Source organism: Meriones unguiculatus, chromosome 1, assembly GCF_030254825.1.
Source record: "Meriones unguiculatus strain TT.TT164.6M chromosome 1, Bangor_MerUng_6.1, whole genome shotgun sequence".
In the NCBI taxonomy this organism is placed as follows: domain Eukaryota; kingdom Metazoa; phylum Chordata; class Mammalia; order Rodentia; family Muridae; genus Meriones; species Meriones unguiculatus.
Window position 1 is genome coordinate 28513144 of NC_083349.1, and position 22087 is coordinate 28535230.

Consider the following 22087-nt stretch of genomic DNA (forward strand, 5'->3'; position numbering starts at 1 on the left):
CCACTTGACAGATCAGGCCCAGTTACAAGCCATGGTCACGGAAGCAGAGGGGAAGCCAAATCAATGGCTCTGCAGCCCTCCCTGGACAGCGGAGCTGAAGCTGACCCCCACTGTGTGTCTGGAGCCCTTTTCCCTCCCGGCCCACTGTGCTTGCAGTCTGCAGCTCAGAGCCAGGGTGGACGTCCTGCCTCCAAAGCTCTCAGTCTCTGCAGACACAGCTGGAGACAGGAAGTAGGATCTGGGGCGGAGGAACCAGGAGCTCAGTTTGGTCTGAGGACATTCTTTCTTCGCAGCCAGACCCAGTTCTGTGTGCCTTTTGAAAGGAAGTAGAGAATAGCTGTGCTCAGCCCAGTGAGGCCGACCTCTTTCAACATTCCAGTTGCTGCCATTTCCAATTACAACTTCAGATGGCTCCTATAATTTATACATCCCAGGATGCACTGCTCCAGCTGCTTTATGATGGGAGTTCATTACACCATTAAGGTTAAACTTTTATAAAGTACTGAGCAGGTGGTGGGCTGGGTGCCCAGCTTAGTTACCGCTTCCAGAAGCCTGCTGAATGGGGCTCACCTGGGGAAGGGAGGGGGCAGGCTCTCTAAAGGGACCGAGAAACAGAGAAGGCAGCTCCTGAGGTGCCCAGGGCCTTCATTAGCCTGTTTATTAAACTGCATAGTATGGCAGGCAGGCAGCAAGGAGAACAATCTGGAACAGCTCAACAGCACTGGCAGGGGGCATGCGGGGTGAGAGGAACCATCCTGTGTGAGCCTGAAAGGCGTTGCCAAGGCCAGGGAGGTGTGGGGTCTGAGGAGGACAGGGCTGGGAAGTGGAGCAACACAGATGAAAACGCAGTCTGCACACTGGGGAACAGACCTGGGGCTTCCTGGGGGTACGGCGGACTTCTCAGCAGTGGAGAATCCGAAAGGAGGATGACTGTCCTGGGGCTCACAAAGTCCCCAGTGGGAGCTGAGGGCGGCAAGCAGGATCAACACTTGGAAAGTAGGGGCCACACAGAGGGTGGCAGCAGAGGTATGGCTTCCAACAGATTTCCTGGACATTCCCAGGAAGCTGAGTTCCCACATGCTTCTCAGCTGTGAAACACTCAGTGCTCCTCCTAGGCGCCTTGAGTGCAGAGGGGATAAGTGTCCACAACAGAGAAGCTGCCACTACTCTGCATTAAATGTGACCCTGAGCTTGGAGTACTTTGAATTGGGTCTGGAACGATATCCCAGAGACTGTGTGTCATTTGTCAGCCACTAACAGAACCAGGAAGAATCTGGTTGACTTTCCTCCTATGCCTCCCAGCTCCACACAAAAGTCTAGTGTACAGCAGGAGCTCAGCTTGATGATGACCTTTTTATCAGCAGCCTGGCCAAAGCTGAATGGACCCTTGAGAAGACTTTCTTGACCTAGCAAGAATGAAGCATCTGCATGGCTGGTGTTCCCAGGGGCACTTGGCTCCCCTGGCCTTCTTCACATCTTTAGAACTGAGGGGACTTCTTTCTGGGACTTCAAGCTTCAAGGAGCATGATGTGGTACCCACAGATTGGGCTCACTTCATTCTCCAGCCACTGAAGAGGCTGCCACATCCAGGCCACGTTATGAAGCCTAATCTGGTTTTCAGGCCCATCATTCATCATCCTACAGCCCCAGGGTGGCCAGAGGGGCCACCATAGCTTTGCTTACTTACAGGAGCTCTAAGAAAAACTGGCTTCCCCAAAGGCCTCAGGAGAGGAACATTAGACAAAGGCAAGAGCCGGATGGAAGGGGTGCCAGAGGGAAGCAAACCAAAATAGGAGAGGAACCAAAAGAAGCTGGGGGTTGGGAAGGCCAGCTTCAGAGTAGGCTGGGATGTGAAGAGTGAGACGCCAGAAGGGGACCAGCAAAACAGTGTCAGCTTGGAGAAGAGGTCCAGATGCTGGTGGGAAGGGATGCCCAAGGGGCTTGGCCTGAACTGAGTAAGGGTTTGGGGTCATCTAGCTTCAGAGGAGGCACAGCACTGGCTAAAAAGAGGGTCTTGTTAGCCTTAACACTGGCCTTGGCTGCCAGAATAATGGAAAGAAATGATCTTGAAAATTACTGACAATCCTTAGCCAGTATTGGGCACCTGTCATTCTAGGCTCTGGGCAGGAACTCCCATATGGATGTCATTTGATACCAATGTGCCACATTCCAGCAGAGCCCCCTTCCAGTGTTTGAGAAAGAACCAAGAGGTCATGTGACCCGCCCAAGCAGTGGTGTACTACAGTGAAGCCTTGTCGTTATGCACAGTCCCTGCCTGAAAACCTGTGTTATTTAAAAGCAGGGAAGATGAACTGGAAGCAGACGGTCAGAGGTAGGCAGGGGTGGCATGCGCCTGGAGACAGGCAGTCTCTGAAGAGCATGAAGCAGGCAGGGTACTGGGAGTTCCAGGCCCCTGAAGCTGAGGCTGCAAAGGTTGGGACTGTATTCTCAGCTACCAGCCCAGGACTACCCAGCCATTCTGCAGCCTGCAGAGAAACTGCAGCAGGGCAACTGTCCCAGGACAGTGAAAGAGCTGTGAGAAGTGGGAGTAGGCTACAGGGCGTGCCAGGGGAGCCTGATGTAATCCCAGCCTGCAGAAGGCGGAAACTTAGGAAGTGAAACGAATCGTCACCTAACGGCAGCCTGGCTGCAGATTTCCAACAGGCAGTGCCAGGCCTGCCTTGCCCCCACCCACAAGTCAATCCTCTCTGTTCTGCCCTCTGCTCTGGGGCCCTGCGAGGATCAGGGCAGAACCATGCAGAGCCCTGTGGCCTTCCAGAGAGAGCCCCTGCCAGGCACTGAGCTGCTGGGCACTGGGGAGAGCTGATGAGAAAGCAGAGGATTCCTAGCTGACGCCCTGGGAACCCTGCCATGGAGAGTCTGGCAGTGTCCTGCTTCCGGGATGCAGGGCTCACCTCTTTCCCAGCTGCTGCTTGTTTGGGAGTGGGGTGGGGTAGCAGAGCTCTAGGTGGCTGCTTGGCAAACTCTCCCTCTTCCTCACTAAACCCAGCCTGAATCGACCTCGTTAGGGTGCACATGGAAACAGAGGAGAAGTAGGGCCCAGAATCCCGGAGAGCCCTCTGCACTTTATACAACCAGGACCCAGGTACTTCTCAGCCAACCAATAGACTAGTAAATGTAGGCCAGGACTGAGGACCTTCCTCAGAACCTCCAACTCCTTTCCTGGCACCACAGGATTTTGAAGTTCCCGGCACCCAGAAAGCCACAGGACTCTCTAAAAGCCTGTCTGGATGTCTTGGAGGGTAGGTATACATGCTTTAGCCTGAGTTTGTGTGTCCAGCCATAAGCACCCTTGGTCCGCCAGAGACCTCACTGGCAACCCTAACCTTTGTTTAGTACATTCTCTTCCCAGACCCCTTCCTTCCCAGCATCATGTTTAAACAGGGCAAGCCAGGATGGATATCCTTACTGCTGGTCTGCAAACAGGAAAACTGAAGCTCAGAACTCACAAGTAACTTATGCATAAATGCCCAGCAGAGAGGAACAGAATCCTGGCCCATTTCAGTACATTTCATGTCTCCAAAAGTACCCACCATATGGAAATGGGTCCTCACAGCAAAGAGGGAACCTGACACAGGCCAGACGGGACATACAGGTGTGCTATTTGATAAACACAGCATTCTTGACTGATGTGGGGCAGGGGATAGGGTGGGGAGGGAAATCCCAAGGAGACTTTAAATACCCTAAACTCTGGCAACTGAATGACCTTTAGCAAGGTTCAAAACATCATCTGTAAAAAGGGTTCATGCCACCTACCCCTGGGGTGGTGAGGACGAAATGAACTAAGGAACAGAGAGATGCCTGGTGCTAGCACCTCTGCTCAGCAAATGTTATATTACTAGTTCCTCACTCTTCAGGAAGCAAGGGAGCCATATACATCCTTAGGGCTGTCTAGATAGCATGCACTTCAGTGGAGCATGAAGAAAGGCTTCCTGTAGGAAGAGGCTTGTGTGGAGCTTGGAAGAGAGGCAGGGCTGGGCTGGGCCATGACAATGAAAAGCTCTTCAAACCCTCATTCCCCACCTGGTCGCCTGTGTATCCCTGAGCAGGTGACTCAACCTCTTTAAGCCTCCAGTAAAATGGAGCTTGTGGGGGATGGAGGAGTGAAAGGGGTACCTGCTGCAAGGAATAAACAAGATCTTCTATCTCTCAAGTTGCCATGCACAAGATGAAAGCTGTTGTTACTGTTACTGTTGATGCAGCTACTTTGAGGTAGGGTCTATCTAGGCAACCCCAGCTGCCCTAAATCTTTCTGTGTAGACCAGGCTGATCTCAGACTTGCAGGGATCCTCCTGCCTCTGCCTCGTGAATGCTGAGATTCCAGCTGTGTGCCACCAAACTCAAGTCTGAGGGACAAAAATTACAGCCCCATGGAGCCCACCCCTCACATGGCCTGTCCACCAGGGCAACAGAAGGGGGAGGAGCAGGGTGTATGGTACATAATGAAGGAACATCAATAATGAATTAACCGCAAGTGAGTCCAGGAACATCAATCATAAATTAATTAAATGGCTCCATGAGAGACTGTGACAGAGCCTGCTGGGGATGGATTAGTACAGGAGTCCTATATCAGCTTCCACAGCCAAGGCCATCTTCCTCAGGACTCAGAGACATAGCAGCTCCTCGGCCAGGGAGGCTTCCAGGTTTGGGGGATACTCCTTGAAACACAAATGCAGGCAAATGCAGTTCCCCAAAACACAAGCGCAGACAAGCCCTGTTCTCTTCCCACCCAGCCCCCAGCTTGGAGAACTCTCCAACGCTGAAAGGGTTTTGGTGAAACTTCCCAGAATAGTAACCTCCTGGGTTGAACTCAGGCAGGCGAAATTTCAAGGGGTAATTTGGTGAGAAAATAATTTTTAAAAAATGTCTAGAAGTAAGTGCTAGGAATAGCAGAAGCCCTCAGTGGCCTCAGAGGCAAGGACGGCCTTGAGGACAGTGTCAACAACCTCATGGAGATCCTTGAAAGCCTCTATAATACATTCTGGCCTGGCGCTGCTCTGCTGGGAACCACCATCTAAAAGTCACAAGGGAAAGATACTACAGGCCCCTGCAGGCTCTCCTCCTGCCTCCTGCCCCTCATGTCCAGCTTCTAGAGACCAAACCCATAGATTTCTGTGGCTTCTGCCTCCCCTCCATATTCCATCAGGCTTTGCATCTCTACTGAGCTTCTCAGGGTTGACACTACCTTGCTCCAGCTCTATTCTCTGGGCCTTCTATGTTCTTGTCCACCAGTAGCCCTGGAACCTCTTCCCAGGCCCCAGATTCTTACTCAGGACATTTCAGTGGTGGTCATGTTTTACATAGATGGAAATCCAACCTCTGGCCCTACTCTCATGGTCCTGGGGACCTAGCTGTTCCCTACTTTTCCAAATATGGCTTTTATTGCTTCTAGTTAGTTCTGGCTTGTGCACTCTGTTGGCCTTCCTAGCTACATCCACTGTTGTGATCTATCTTCCCACTGGTCCTAATGGGCCTGGGTCAAAAGCCAAGATCATTCAAGTTTCCTTTAATCACAGCATTCAAATTACTTACCCTCATTTAACCTCCTGAAGCACCACTTTTAGAAACTCAAACCCCTTGAGGGCAGACTCTACACCTTCTGCTCTAGTATACTTGTCTTCGTGACCCTGTTTGACTCCAACCCATAGCCTGTACTCAAGAAGAAACCACCACATCTAACAGAAGCACCTGCACAGGTGATACCTCTGACAGCTACACTCCTCCAGGGCAGGATAGCCCTGCCGTCTCCATAGCAGGACCTGGAACCTGTTGTCCCTCTCTGGTTCTAATCTATTCATATCAGGATGTCACACTTTTTGGTGGAATAGATTCTGACTAGAGAGCAAAACCCCTGACCAGGTGAACGCTCTGTGGCTTCCATCACGACCTCTGCTCCACGGGTGTTACAGGGTGAAATTCTTACAGTTCTGTTTTGTAGGAGGGTTGCCATCTCTATCTTACAGATAAGGAAACTGAGGTGTGGAAAAGTACCAGTACTGAAATCTAAAGCTGGGTGCCCTCAGCATCTAGAGTCATGATATCCACAGGCTATGATACTATCTGGACTGTCCTCATCGGACTTCCAGGTGTTAGAGGAAGAGGTGGGAAGCAGGCATGAATCCACCCCCCAATTCCCGGGTCAGGTCCACGTAAACCTTTGAGAGCCAGGCTCTTTCTAAAGAATACTGAGAAAGCAGACGGGCTCCTCAGCAAACACCATCACAGGAAGCATGAAGCCCACCCTCCCATCCTGCCCAATCTAGAAGGCTTCCCCCATCGGGCTCCACTGCTTCCTCCTGCTGCAAATCCCCTCTCCACACACCCACTGACACCAGGCCAGCCAGACACCAGAGCCCACAAATTCCCACACCACCAGCCGCTCACACCCCCTCAGCCCTCACTTCCCACAGACACACTTGCAGGCACACGTGGCTCCACACATGTGTACTCCGAGCAGCTCTGTGGTGGGAACAGCCTTGCCCTGCTTTCCTCAACCGCAACCTGCTAAGCACCTCATGAGAACTGCACCTTTGTCTCCGGCTACACTGTTCCCCAACACACCATTTCTGCTGGGCCCCTCAGCAGCAAAGCAGTCCCCACCAAAAGTCAACTTCCTGTGTCCTGGAAAGCCATGCAGACTCGTCCCCATCCACCCCAACTCAGAGGGATCAGTAAGGAAAGGGAGAATCGAGATAAACATTTTCAGCCCTGCCTGCTGGTAACCACATCCTCAGATGTCCCCGACTTCGCGGTTCTAAAGATTTATCTTTCCCTGACCACACACTCATTGATACTTCCCCAAGCGCAGGTTGCCCGGTCTGCTGGAGTGTAATGTTATACTATTCTGGTGAGAAATTGAACTCAGATGGAGTGCTAGCCCAACAGGTAATGGATTCAGAGGTTCCCCGCTCTGGCCTGCAAAGAGGAAGAAGGCGAGGGCAAGAGTGACTACAGCTTCAGCTGCAGCGGGCTCACCTGGTGCCCCTCCTCTCAGCGGTAACCTCTGGTCAGTAAGACCAGACTCCCTGGCATTCTGTGTCAGGCAGAGCAGCTGGGCATTGTGACTTAGGGAGCAGCCAAGAAAGGAAAGGACGCCAGAAGCTGAGTACAGCAACTTTGAGAGAAACATGGACAAAGAAAACGGGAGTAAAACTGAAGACTAGAGTTGAAAACCTCAGCTCCAATGGGCGACTTGCCCTCAAAGTCCACTTCTGTTACTGACCTCTGCCTCTGCTGGACCTGTCAGAACCATCATCGGTGTACAGTGACCAAGCCAGTCCCCTGGCTAGGCTCCCTACCATCTTCAAACCGGACAGCTCAGAGAGCTCAGCTCTGCTTTGGGGAACAGAGGCCAACTCCTCCTCTTAGCATCTTCTGATCCACCCCACCCGCTGCCCAGCTCCGCTGTACAGAGTCCCAGCATCCCAAGCAGATGGCAAGGGGTGGCTGGAAAGGGCCCTGGAGCCCCAAACCATAAGGCTGAGCTACAAATCAGAACACATAGGCGGAGGTGTGGAGGGTGAGCTGAGGGGACATGAGCAGAGAGACTGAAGGCTTCCTCCATAATGGAACTGTTCTACAGAGCGCTTTCCAGGCAGGAGATGAAGTGCCAAGCTCTTCCTTCCCCCCGGGGAGGTAGAAAGGTGCTGCAGGGAGCATGCAGACAGCCAGGGACACCCCTCATGTCAACCTGGGAACAGCCAAGAAAACACTCACCATGCCACTATGCCTAAGTGGCAGCTATTGGGACAGGGTGAATTCCCCAGCATGGAAAAGTCATCTCACCACACCTTTCACCTATGGCTCCACACCGAAGCTGGGACATGAGGCAGAAAACTTTTTACCTCAGGGTACAAGCTTTGGCAATAAGTTATTGTCCATGCAGACACTCACAGGGATGCTTAAGAAAAAGACACCAAAACAAAGCAATTTACAGTCCCACCTCACCTTCCCAACCTGGAAAGGGTGTTCAGCCAGAAATGGAATCACATAAGGATCGATGTCTTGGGACTTCTCACCATATTTATCCAGCTTGGAGTACCCTTTAAGGATGCTCATTGACTCTTTTCCTCCTCCATGTGTCTAGAGCATCATTCACTGTCTCCCATTCCCCTGCCATACAGCCTCAGCCTCCCCACACGACCACCTGCCCTGAGCCTACTTGGTAGGCACCCTGACCCAGTTCATCTTCTTTAGGCCATGGCCTCCAGAGGGTTGACATGACTGCTCCCCACTCCCATTCTCAGAACCAAGGGAAATTCTCAAGAGAAAACACACTTTCCGAGTCTCCCTCCCACACAGGTACCCTAGATCTGTCAGCCATAGACGCCTCCCAGACCTTCCCAGATAATGAGGTGTGTCTGTGGCCCAAGCAAAGGGCTTCCTCCTTCGGGGACCACTCCTACAGAAGACCACGCTTGCCATGGCCATGTCCAGAACCACAACCGTCCTCGGGAGACCCAGGGCCTGGTTCCAGCTCAGTAGCTGACTCACAGTGTCAACAGAGCCCACATCCCCCCCAACCAGGAGCATGTATACTGGGCCTCTCATTCCCTATGACAAGCCCTTGACCTACGGCTCGCTTCCTGCCCAATCACATTCCATGACTCCATTTCTGACCACCTCCTGTCTCTTGCCCTGGTCTCTTTATCAGATGAGAATCCCCGACCTTTGTCTAGCATTTCACTGCTTATAAAAGCCTCCATGCTCGACATCTCCTCCCACTCTCTGGGACCACTGGGACCACTGTGTGAAGTGGCTCTTAAAGGTAACAACACCTGCTCAAGGTCAAACAGCCAAGACTGGAATTTGAATCGTCTGGCTCTACATATAATGGACAATACACCAGCTTTGGGGAACTCAGCTCAGTGCCCTCAAATGAGGGAGGCTTCTCCAAGCAAAGAGAAGGTCCATCTGCGAAGAAACACCCTCTTTACGAAAAGCTCAGCTCTTTGCTTCTACTTCTACCTAGTCCTTCCCACCAAGAAAACTGTAACATCCTGGAGTCTTCTCCAGCTCCCCAAGACTTCTCTAGGGGGTCTGCAAACTGATGCTCTGTGGAGTAGGACACCATGTGGCACTGAGAGAAGGAGAGAGAGAAGGAGGGAGGGAGAGAGAGAAAGAGACCCTCCCCAAAGCTTTTCAGAAGACTGGTGAGGACAGATGCAATCCCAAAACACTCCCACAGAATCATCTTCAATGCAGCCCTCAAAGGATCCTCTGGACCTAAAAAGAGACAATTCCCAGAAACCCAGTAGCATCTCCATCAATCCAGTGAAAACGAAGGGCCCATCCCTGACCTATAGATACGGGCCACTTGTCTGCACCTTTCTGGGTCTCGTACAGTCAGAAACAAAGGACCACCAGTGAGAATCACCTATGTCTCCCATCTTCCCCAAAGTGGGAAAGATTCACGACCAGGTACAGGTTTATAACCGGGCAGAGCTCTACCTGGGACAGCAATCAAGAATCTCACGGTAGACAAATTTCATGGTGTCTCTCATTCTCATCCATCATAAAGAACACCAACCTTCTTCCAGCCTTCTGCCCCCAGGCCAGCAGACCCAATATGCATTAAAGCTGAGTTCCATAACTAAAACATTGCCCCTCCTGATTTCCCTTGAAAGGGTGGGTAATTACCAGGGTCTGAGGGCTACCAAGTCTCCCCTCACAGTGCCAGTCATTCCAGGGCACTGCGCTAAGCCAAGGCCATTTCTCACAGCTGGGCCGGAGCCACTAGTCATGCCCAGAACACTGATTCTTCAAGCCCCAGGACCATCCCTCCAAACCATGTCAAGCCCAAGGCCAGAACCATTCCAACACCCAAGCAATGGCAGCACTTTCTCACACCCATGCCCATCTCACCTCCATGGCCTGGCACCAGCTGGTCACCCACCCGCACCAGCTGCGTGCATCACCCTCCTGTACAGAGGGTGCACCCTCCTCACACCTGGGCGGCCACCGCCACACCAAGGCGGGGGTGAGTCTTCTGACACCCTCGCTGGGAAAAATCACGCTGCCCGTGCTGTATCCACGTTGCCCACGCCCGTGCCACGCGTGTCACCATTCCTACGCCGGTGGCCCGGGGCTCCGCGGACCTCACACCTGCCTCGGGCGCGCGTGGCAGCCGCACCTCCGCCCGCGGACCTGTCGTACCGGCCACCGCGCGCAGTGGACATTGCCCAGCCCGCCACGCTGCTCGCAGGGCGCCCGCGCCCGGGGCTCGGCCGGGGCCCCCTTACCTCCCGCGCGCCGCAGGGCTCGGCCCGCCGCGGCCGCTGCGACCGCCACCTCCATCCTGGGCTCCCCAAGGCCCCTATTCACTAACGTTGCTTCCGCAGGGCGCCGGCGCCGGCGCGAAGGCCGCCTCCGCCCCCCGGGGGACGCTGCGTCCTTTACGTAAACCCCACTCCGCCGCCAGCGGTGACCATGGCGACGGCCGTGGGGCGGCAGCGCCCCCTAGCGCCAGGGAGGGAAGAGGCGCGCAGGCCGGAGCTGGCGGAGCCCTTGCAGGAGCCCGGCTCCCTATGCGTGGGGGCGGTGGGCGCGGGGCTGAGGCCTCCACTGGGGCTCCGTGGGCAGACAGGAGGGATTGGACCGCTGGCACTGCACAGGGGCATAGGGGCTGCTTAGGTTCCCCCCTCCTTCAGGCCCCGCGTGACAAGGTTTAGCGTGGGAGAGGATCACTAGAGAACTGGTTCGTTTGGGGAAGAGAAAAGGAGAGAGATGGGTTCCATCTCCTTCAGGGGACCTAGCCGTGTCTTGAGGAGTTGGGACGCATCTTTATCTATGTCCTCCCCTCTTTCCGCACTGCCACCCTCCTCAACACCCAGTCTTGCCTGACAGTCAAAGGGGAGTTTAATCAATCTTGATTTTCTGGTAAATGAAGAAAATCGCCCCTCCTGTTCTCCTTCACACACGCGCAAGTCGCTCAACACGCCTTCCTGAAAGCTGCTTTTTAGCAGGGGCAAAGCTACTGGTGTGCTGGGTTGCGTCTGGGGAGGGGGTGGCAGTGCAGGCCTGCCCTTAAGGATCTTGGGTCACTGAGGGAGGCAGATGCATTTACATGGGGGCTAAGCTGAGAGCTGCAGCTGCACTAGAGGGTCATGGGTAGTAATGGAGGTAGAGGTCATGATGATGCAACCAGCCAGGTCTCAAAAGTCCAGCAGAAAGACATGAGAGGTCAAAAAAGAGAGTAAGAGAAAAGCCTGTAAAATGTTTCCGGGGCTCAGTCATTATCCTGGGAAATCAGGACTATTGACCCTTGTTCTGTAGGCGTGAGGCCACAGGTGGACATCTGGCTGAAAGTGAAACCCCGAATCCAGGACAGGCTTGTCTTTGTTGCTGTAGCTCAGCCCCTCCCCAGGTGGTTTGGTATCATATGTGGTTGTTTCAAAGACAAGCTCTGGCTTAGGTAAAGAAAATGGGAAGTGGGAACAGATGCCGGGCACCTCAAAGAATTCAAGAAGAGGAGCTCCTGATGTCTCAGGAAATACCGGGATCAGGGGAGGCCCTGGCGACTATTCAGGGACCTTATCTCTAGATTGTCATGATTCATTCAGACCACACAGCCAAAGATAATATCTTTTGCTTCGAAGTTCCAGACTCCCGGAAGAAAGAACTGTATTGGTCCTGTGAACCGTGGTGGATCCATTATTGTCAGGCAGTAGCAGCCCTCTTCCTCACTCACAAACGTTCCCAGTGGAGAGAGCAGGGCTATGTGGCCACCCCAAGACAGTCTATTACAGTCCACCCTTTAGCTGTCCAGCACATGAACCCACACAAGTTCCCTGCACACACACACACACACACACACACACACCATTCTTCCCATTCATGAAGCCCTCACCAAACCGGTTCTGACATGTAGGAGGTGATATTACTAGGTATCTTCAAGGTGATGTCCTCTTCTTGGTCAGCTGCTTCAGCGATTCCCATGTAGGGCATTCCACAACAGGATTAAAGGGTACATTCTCGGCTGCTAACACAGCCTTTGGACTGCTTGGCTGTGTAGGTGACATGGACACTCCATAGGGAAGCTTACTAGAAATTCTGAACCTCAGACCCAAGATCTTAGCCTGATTACAAAAGCCTCAAGGGATCTGTATGTATGGGAAAGTTTAGGAAACTGTCATTGTGAAACTGGGGGAAAGAGGAAAGGCAAAGGTAAGGGGGAAAGAATGTTTTTAATTGTGATCATAAAAAGACAGGCTCCAGGAAATGTTCTGTATGCTCAGCATACATGAGATCTTGGATGCAATCGCCAACCCCAAAGCAGACAAAAGAAGTTGGTTAATTATTTAGGATTTAACTACATGAGTGAGAAACAAGGAAACACAGGTAGAGGCTGCAGGCATTATTTTTGCAACTGTTTTTGAACACCTGGAAGGAATTTACGACTTCCTTCCTCTAACTCCTTCTTTCCTTGCCTCCTGTCCATGTCTCATTTGGCTGGCAGGCTGACCTAAGTCTTTCTCCTTGAGGCCTTCAGTGGTCACCAACCGGATCTCTGGAGTTCCCTTCTGTGTATGTGTGTGTGTGTGTTGTGTATGCCAGAAGTTGATGCTGAATGTCCTCCTCTCTCACTGGGCCGGGAACTCTCTAACTCACTGATTGGCTAGACTGGGATCCTCTTGTCTTCTCTCTTCCTGACACTGGTATTACAGGTTGTGTCCAGCGTTTTTTGTTTGTTTGTTTTTGTTGTTGTTGTTGTTTTTCTTTCCAGAAAGGGTCTCTCTATTTAGTCCTGGCTTTCCTGGAACTCACTATGCAGACTAAGTTGGCATCGAAGTCACAGAGATCCACCTGCCTCTGTTCCCAAGCACATGGGGAAGGAGACATGTGCCACCATACCAGGCTTGTGTCCTGCTTTTTACATGAGTGCTAGGGATCTAAAATCAGGTCTGCATGCCTGCTAAGCAAGCACTTTGCCAAATGACCCATCCCCCCAGCTTTTTTTTTTGGGGGGGGCCCTTGGCAAAGAGCAGTCATGTAGGGTGGCTGGCTATGAACACATACTCTCTGGGACCTGTCCCTGTGTGACTCCCATACCTTGCTTGGCTTTTCCTTATAGTACCTTCTGGTCTGGCTCAGCCAGGTGTCACAGGAGATAGTCAGCAGGGCTTGACTAGTCATCTTGAGTGGACAAGATGAAGAGGATGAAATGAGGACAGCAGAACCAATGACAAGCTATAGACTGGTCCCGGTCCAGCTGTCTAGCTGTGCTCTCTGAGGTCTGTGCCAAATCCTCATTCTGGCCTCAGTTTCCCTCCAGGTTGCAGTGGGGATAATAACATGGCTCCTCCTTCCAGGGGGGGCTGTGTGGATTAAGAAATTAACGAGTGTGGTGTAGCCTGTTTCCATGAAGGGGCTGATTAAATGCTGGGTGTTGTTATTAGACTCGATGGAGGGTGTGTGACAGGCTGACAGATCTGCTCCCCTTCCTGTCCTCCCCACCCCCTTCCTCCGTCTGCTCCACTTTCTGCAAGCTCAACATCTTACAAGACAAAACCAAGATGGTGTTTTCTGGCGCACACACACCCCTCCCCCAAAGACGGCGTCTAACTTTTGCACATTTCCCCTGTGCTGGAATATGACTCAAGGCTGAGTTTCATAGTATAATTTGTCTCCAACAGCTGGCACCACTGTACCCTGCCCCAGACTCTCACAGCAGCTGTAGACAGGGCTGGTTCAGCCAGTGACTGCAAAATTCCTAAGCTGAACACCACCCCTGGTTTTTCTTTCTTTCTTTTCTTTCTTTTTTAACTGTATTGCCCCTTGGAGGCCTGGACTGGATGATCTCACACACTACCTCCTCCTCCCACCACACACACACACACACACACACACACACACACAGAGAGACAGAGAGAGAGACAGAGAGAGAGACAGAGAGAGAGAGAAAGCCTAAGGGAGAAAGAGCCACTAAGAGACTCCTGAGTTCTGCAAAGGGTTGGGAGAATTCAAAACACCCAGGGTTTAAAAGTATAAAGTGTCTGTTCATGGCCGGGGGCTGGGGGAAATACTATGACTCCTTTACTCGTGTGTAAGATATTGAATTACTGCGTGAAATCACAGGTCTGGGGCACGGTGACTTTGTGGTACCCATCCCTTGATCTCCGTAGCTGGTGTGAGAATTTTGACCACCCCCAAGACCCAGGGCTTCCATCCCCTGAGTATTACAAAGCGTCAGCTCCCCTTGTATCCTGGCACCTCCGGTGGGGGTAGGCTGGGAAGGAATTGCTCGGTTACCACCAGGTAAATAAGTCTGTTGCTGGCATCCCAAGAGGGGAATGTTGTTTATCCAAATAGCACAAACTCAGCCAGCCTGGGGAGGCGAGAGCAAAGCTCTGGAGGCTGAGCTGTCAGACTCCCACAGGGAGAGAGATTAGCCAGTTGCAAAGTCTAGGAAATGCATGTGAATTGGACTTTGGGGCACCTGGAGGCAGCGTCATGTCTGGATCATCTCAGGCATCTCCACTTAGGAGTTCAGACCTTTCTGCCTCCGCAAACAGTTGCTGTGTCTGCACTGCCAAACCTTTGCCCTCCCTGTCTTCCCTTGACCTACTGCTATGAAATAACAGGAATAGATCATAGGGGCTAACTGGCTAGAAGTGGGATGCAGGCCACACGGCTTAGCTGGCATCCAAAGGACTGGAAGATTAGCCATCACCGAAGGGTGCTTGGGGTCCTAAGGGGGTGAAAGTTCTTCCCTCCTACCAGGAAAAAGCTGCAAGCCCACATCTTTGGCCTAAATGAACTTAGTTTACTAATAGCAGCTCGAGAGCTGTATGAGAGTATCTCAGCGAGGATGGCAATGGTTAACTTACTGGAGGAGACCAACATGATGGGATTTTGCTATTGGAAATGATAGAGGGGACCAAGCAACCTCATGCCTCCCAGGGGATGGTTTAGGAAGTTTCTCTACTTTAGCCTCAGCCCTGTTCACTCGGGCATCACCAGAACCTTCTTACAAATGCCCAGAGGATTGGGAGATCCTCTCATCTCATTAAGACAGCCTATTTGTAAGTGTCTGCTCCTTGGTGGGCATCGTAGTAACTAGTTTTTCTCCTTGGGGCACTGGGGAATGATGGAAGTGTAAACACAGATGTCTCAGGGGAAAGTCAGTGTATTCACTGACTGCTATGATTCATCTGTACTCTCTGGACACCAAAAGCCAGAAGAGAGAGTCTAGTTACTGGAGGGTACCCTTCTATCTACCTGTTCACTCACTCCTAATCCCACTCACCTACACATCTATTCATCTGCCATCAATCCAATGTGTCATTTCATCCCACCCACCGTCCCACACAAACCACAAATTCCTCTGTCCACAAACCCATCCATCCTTCTTTGTATCCACAAACCGACACATACACTCATCCTTCTATCATTCCGTTCTTCTTTCCTTCCACAAACCTATACATCTAGCCATCCACTCATCCATTTACTTATCTATCCTTCCCTCTACACACCCATACATCCATCATCCTTCCATCTATTCTTCCTTCCATCAACCCTCTCACCTATCCTCTTAAATCACCTCTTCTTCATTTTTCCTCCCAATTGTTTTTTCCCTTTTTTTTTACATTAATGTGGGGAGTGTGTGTGCTCAAACATGAGCCAAAGTGAACACTCATGTATACGTCCCACAATGCATATGTGGGGGTCAGAGAATAGCGTATGCTCATTGGTTCTAACCTCCCACTGTGTGAGTGCCAAAAAATGAACTTAAGTCATCAGGTTTGGTGGCAAGCACCCGCACTCAACAAGCTATCTCTCCAACCCTCTTCTAAATATCCTTGAAAATCCATTTCTGCCCATTTTTATCATAATCTCCCAACAGGGTGCTTTGGCTGTCTTCAGGAAAACTGTAGCAGCTCTCACCTCTCATCCATTTCCATTTCCATGCAGCTGAGTGACCTTTTATAAATGAACATCAAATTATGTCAAGTCACTGTTTAAACCCCAGTTGTGGTTTCCCATTACTCTTAAGAGACAGACTCCATTTCTTTTTTTCCCTTGGATATGACTCGAACACGGTAAAGGCTGTTCCTTGATGGATTTCTATGTATGTATTTACATACCATCACAACCCAAGTGAAGATTCAGAACATTTCCAGTTCCTTGTGTCCTTCACAGTCAGCCTCTGCCTCCCTAAAAGTACCCATTGTTTGGACTTCTGTCCTTTGGATGGTTTTTGTCTGTCAGTAATGTTCTTACCAAAGCAATTACATAGGAGATATTTGTGATGCTTATTCTCGATTGTCAACTTGACTACATTTGGAATTAACTAAACTCAAAAGGCTGGGCAAGTCAATGAGGGATTCTTTTTCTTTTTCTTTTTTTTTTCTCTTTTGTCTTTTTCTTTCTTTCTTTCTTTCTTTTTTCAAGGAGAATTGAATGTGAGATTTTTTTTTTTCTGAACACGATTTGGTAGGATACGAGAGAGCACTATGGAAACCCTCAGGAGTGCAGGGCCTACTGCTTGTCCAGGGGACCGCAACTGGAGATGTACTTGACACCACGGTCATCAGGAAGGAGCCACTTCTCAGTGACCATGTCTTCAAATTCATCCGAATTAAATTTGGTGAAGCCCCACTCCTTCTGACAGCCAGGAAACTTAAACTTGGCCCTGTACAGCCTCGCTCACATGCTCCTTTTTCTGCAGTTTGGTGCAGATGCACACAGTGACCTGGCCAATGTGAACCCTGGCCACTGCGCCCAATGGTTTCCAAAGACACCACACATACCTGTTTGCCTCAGTACAGGACAACATCTTGTTGATTCAGATGACATGGAAAAGGTGGAGCCCCACTCTAATAGGAAAGCCATCCTTGCCACGACTCTTTACCATGTATTTGTGCCAACAAATACAGACAGCTTTCAGAGGACAGGGCTTCAAATTCGGACAGGGCTTCATAGTCATAAGAAGCTGTTCATATTCATCTGACACCATGTGGCCACAAAGTGAAATTCATCAACTTTTGCCTTCTTTTGTCCCGAGTCAAAGATAAAGATCTTGGCATCAGGAACGCCTTGGCAGAAGCAAGACTTTGGGTATGGCTTGTTCTTACAATGCTGGTAACACCAGGTGACCCATGAGGACAATAAGATCTTCAGTGGCATGCCAGAAAAAAAAATGGTCTTTTTGGTTTTATGTGGCGTAGATTCTCTGTGTAGCCCCGGCTGCCCCAGAACTCACTCTCTAGACCAGGCTGGCCTCAAACTCAAAGATCCACCTGCCTTTGCCTCCTGAGTTCTGTGGTTAAAGGTATGTACCACCACTGCCCAGCAAAGCTTTTTGTTTTGTTTTGAAGAATTTTTTCTGAATTAAATCGTTTAAAGTGGGTAGACGCGCCTCTATTCCGGATCTTTGAGGTGGATACACCTTTAGTTCTGATCTTTTGTGGGGGATGATCCACCTTTATTCTGAACCATGCCTTCTAGTGACAGCTGTATATAAAGCACATGGAAGAAGGAAGCTTGCTCTTTTTGCCAGCTTGCTCTCATTCTTACTAGCAAGTCCATTCCTTCACTGGCATCAGAGCCTGAGTCTTCTGAATTCTGACATATATTGAACACCAGCTGAGACATGTAGTCTCATGGACTTAGCTACTGCTGGACTTTTGGACCTTCCATTGGTAGACAGCCACCGTTAGAATAGTTAGAATAGCTGAACCACAGCCTGTAAACCATCCTAATAAATCCTATAAATCTAATAAATTGAAATATTAGATTTGTATATTTCTCTTTCTCCAATCTTTCTATAAATACGTTTTATATTTTATAAAATGTATAGATTATATATTATGTATTTACACATTCTATAAGTTCTGTTCCTCTGGAGAGCACTGACTAATACAATATGCTCCTATGTCTGATTAATTTTGCTCATCTTCCATTTCTAGGCAATACATCCATGAACTTGGTTTTCACAAAAGCATGAATTTGGTTTTGTGTTTGTATGTGTGGGGGAGTTACATGTGTGAAGGCCAAACATCAAAGGCAGATAGCTTCCTCAATCTCATCCCTACATTTTTAAATTTTAGACAGGGTCTCACTGTGCAGTCTTGGTTGGCCTGGACTTCACTACATAAATGAGGCTAGCCTCAAACTCATAAATCTCTGCTCTGTAAAAAACAGTCCAAGCAGAAAGCAATTGAAGAGCATCCTTAAAAATTGTGACAAAGGCAGTTGAAGGCTTCAGGAAGGGGGTGGGGAAGGACTCAGTTTTCTTTGGGGGGGCTGGTTACTGGTAGTTTGACCATGTTCAATGAGTATATGGACAACACAAATTGGACTCGGTGTTTTGGGAAAGGGGGTGGCACAAGGGTGAGAGCAGAGACCTGGGGGTCATGGGAAGCAAGTGTAACAGGGGCACATTGTATGAAATGCCCACATAATTAATAAAAATATTATGCTGGGAGAAAAAGGATGTGGAGACTTTGGGAATTATGCCATGGGCATCACTTTTAAAAGAGCTTGAGGGACATTGTCAATGCCTTCTGAGTCTCCTGCCAAGTGAGGACGTGACAGGGGACACTTTGATGATTATTCTTGTCAAGCACGAGTTAAAACCACTTAAGAGACAAAACTATAAGGCATGCCTGTGAGGGAGTTTCTAGATGGGAGCAACTGAGGAGGAAAAACTCACCTAAATGTGAGCAGAATCATTTCTTGGTCTGAGATCCCAAAAGGAATAGAAAGGAGAAAGTGGATGTATTAGTTACTTTTTTTTATTGCTGTGTCAAAACACCATGACCAAGGCAACTTATAAAAGAAAGCATTTAATTTGTGATTCACAGTCCAGAGAGTTCTAGATTCCATGACCAATATGGTGGAAGGCAGAGCAGCAGGCAGGCAGGCATGACACAGAAGCAGTAGCTGAAAGCTTAAATGTTGATATAGCAACTATGAGGCAGAGAGAGAGAGATGCAGAAAGTCAAGTATGGGATTTTAAAACTACAAAGAACATCCCCAGTGGCATGTCTCCTTCAAAGGCCACACCTCCTAATCCTTCCTAAACAGTTCCATCAGTTTGGGATCAAGTCTTCAAATATATGTGCCTATGGGTACCATTTTCTTTCAAACCACATTTCACTACCTGGTTCACATAGGTCTGTAGCCAAATCACAATAAAAATACACTTAGTCCAATTTCAAAAGTCATCCATGGTCTTTCACAGTCTCAACACAGGATAAATTCTGAGACTCAAGGGAATCTTTTAATTATGACAACCTGTAAAATTAAAAAAAATATATGTATTTCCAATATACAATGGCACAAAATATCCAAAAGGGAGGAATAGGGGCATAGTGGACCAAATACTGGAAATACTGGACCAAAGCAAGACCAAATCCCAGCAGAGCAGAGGCCGAATCCTGTAGCTCTATCTCTAATGTCAAAGGACTTAGATGGCTCTGCCCTTCCATCTTTGCCCACTGCAGCAAACTTTTCTCCCTGGCAGCTATTCCATGGCTCTGACATCTCCAGCATCCTGGGTCTCCAGTACAATCCAGGCTTCACCATCACAGCTTCACATGCTGGTCTCTCAGGGCTTCCCTGAGGGGATTCCTCTGGCTTTTCTTAACTTCAGAGAGAGATTCCACAACTCCTTTCCTCCTCTACCATTCGTGACCCTGAAGCCAGAACCACACGGTCCAAATTGCGGAACTCTGCTCTGCTGGGGCTGGAGTCTGACCCCTCCTTGATTTACATTTGCATAAGGTTTCCTTTTCAGTTGCTTTTCAAGACAGAGGAGGCCTTTTCCTTTCACAAGTGTCAAGATTAGCTGAGTGGGGTCTTGATCTGAAGGCACCATTTCCTTTATTCCGTTTTCTTCTTGTCTCTTTGAGCACAAACCAAGGTTCCAGCATTAAATTCCCCTGTGCTCCTTTCCTCCTCAAACTGTACGTTTTGTATTTCTCTTTGCCCTCTATGCTCTTTTTCCTTGTAGATCTGCCCGAGCGTGATCCCTAATTATCACATGACACAGTCAATACTAGGTTGTCTTAGAATCATCTCTGCCGACGAAATTAGTCCAAACCACAGGCAGACAGACTCTCGAGCAAGGTCAAGAACAGCCATATGCTTTCCAAAAATATCATAAGAGTGATCTCTCACCCAGTTACTAAACTTAGTCCCTTGTGCAACCCCTTGAACTAGGCCACCGTGGTCCTTGTTGTCCTCAGTACTACCATCTTTTCAGCCCCACCTACAGTATTCAACCATTTTGGAGTCCAAAGTCCCAGAGTCTTCTACATTTCTCAAAACGACAACAGAAAGCACGGTCAGGCCTGTCACAGTGCTGCACCCACTCCCTGGCGCCATTTCCTGAGTTATTTTTCTACTGCTGTGACAAGACACCTCAACGAAGGCAACTTCTGAATGAGAGCATTTCGTTTGGGTCTCACAGTTCCAGAGTGGGGTAGATTTCATCACCCCCACAGCAGGAAGCATGGCGGCAGTCTGGCAGGCACGGCGCTGGATCAGTAGCCGAGAGCTTACCTATGGAGACAACAAACATGAGGCGGCAAGCTAACCGGGAATGGTGTGGGCTTTTGAAACCTCAGAACCCACCCCCAATGACACACATGCTCCAACAAGGCCACGCCTCCTAACCCTTCCCAAACACTTCCACCAACTGGGGATCAAGCCTTCAAATAGATGAACCTGTGCGGGCCATATTCATACATGCCACCACAGCGAGCTAAAACTGCATTTCCCATTGCTATGCCTTACTGCCATAGTGGACTATATCTCTTGAAATCATGGGCCAAAATAAACCCTTTCTTCCTTGAACTGCGTTTGTAAGGTATTTGGTTACAAAAGTGAGAAAGATGACTAATAGGTACCATTCTGAAGTCAGAGCTCAGCCTTGACCAGACTCTGAATCTGCTGGCCCTTGATCTTGGACTTCATCACATTTAGAACTATGAAGAATTGAGAAATAAAGTTCAATTATATTATTAGAACCAAGTATTCTCAGTGCAGTACAAAAACACACACAAACAAAGCCAAAGAAACTTGGCAAGCCAATTAATTTCTTTTTGTAAAATTATGTTGTGGGTGCACCACAGCATAATTGGTCTAGCAAGCACATTCTGGGAGCCATCATGGTCCAGGGTCTGGCCACAGATTTCCTTTTCCTTTCCATTACCCAAGGTTAAGAAGCCTTTTGAAAACCATCCAGATGGGCTGGTGGGATGGCTCAGTAGGTACAGACATTTCCCACCAAGCCTGAGTTTAATTCCTGGGATCTACGTGATGGAAGGAAAGGACTATCTACCTGTCTGTCTGTCTATCTATTTACTATCTATCTATTTTGTGCACTGGTGTTTTGCCTGCATGTATGTTTCTGTGAGAGTCAGATCATCTGGAACTGAAGATGCAGGCAGTTGTGGGCTGCCATGTAGGTGCTTGGAATTGAATCTAGGTCCTCTGGAAGAGTATCCAGTGCTCTTAACCACTGAGCCATTTCTCCAGCCCAAGAACTGATTCTTGAAAGTTGATTTATGACATCAACTTGAGAGTGTGATACACACACACACAAACACACACACAATGTGGTTCAACTTAGGAGGAAATGGTCTTTTTCGTGAGGAAAGCTAGTATTCCCATCTAGACAGCTCAGCACATCCCAGGGATCTGTGACTCTTATTCACTGACTTGGAAACAGTCACTTGACACTTAGGGAGGAGGATATTTTAAGTAGGAGAGTAGGGCAGTAAGTTGGTAAGGCCATCGTGTTGAAATAAGAGCTAGGACTCAAACCTGTGACTCTTGTCTCTGAACTCAATGTGTATTGAGATGGTCAGGGTGGCCAGTTTAGCCGCTGCAACCACAGGGTGGTGATTCAAGTCTATAATTCCAGTATCGGAATGTGGAGGCAGGAAACCAGGAACTCAAGCCATCCTTACATTTAAAAAAAAAAAAAAAGATTCTGTTTCTTAAAAAAAAAATTCAATTTGAACTTTAGTTGAACAGCAACCAAATGTTTAAAATATCAGTATAGCCCAAAGATTGCCAAGATATACTAAAATATTATTTGTGATCCAGATGAAGT

At 49.3% G+C, this 22087-nt stretch overlaps 1 protein-coding gene and 1 pseudogene across 5 annotated transcripts in view; both read right to left on the reverse strand.

Annotated features, from left to right (window-relative positions):
• The window catches only part of Dagla (diacylglycerol lipase alpha), a 57317-nt gene extending 46911 nt beyond the window's left edge, over positions 1–10406 (reverse strand). For 2 of the 5 annotated variants that reach the window (XM_060386397.1, XM_060386380.1), the window contains exon 1: positions 10263–10393. The gene's annotated coding sequence lies outside the window, so the exon portion shown is untranslated. Of the gene's footprint in view, positions 1–7968; positions 7988–9885; positions 10199–10262 lie in introns of those variants that run through there. The other 3 variants (XM_021636073.2, XM_021636074.2, XM_060386400.1) reach the window with 3 other exon arrangements.
• A 6079-nt stretch (positions 10407–16485) lies between these two features.
• On the reverse strand, positions 16486–17148 carry LOC110548084 (large ribosomal subunit protein uL16-like; annotated as a pseudogene).
• Between the last annotated feature and the right edge of the window lie 4939 nt (positions 17149–22087).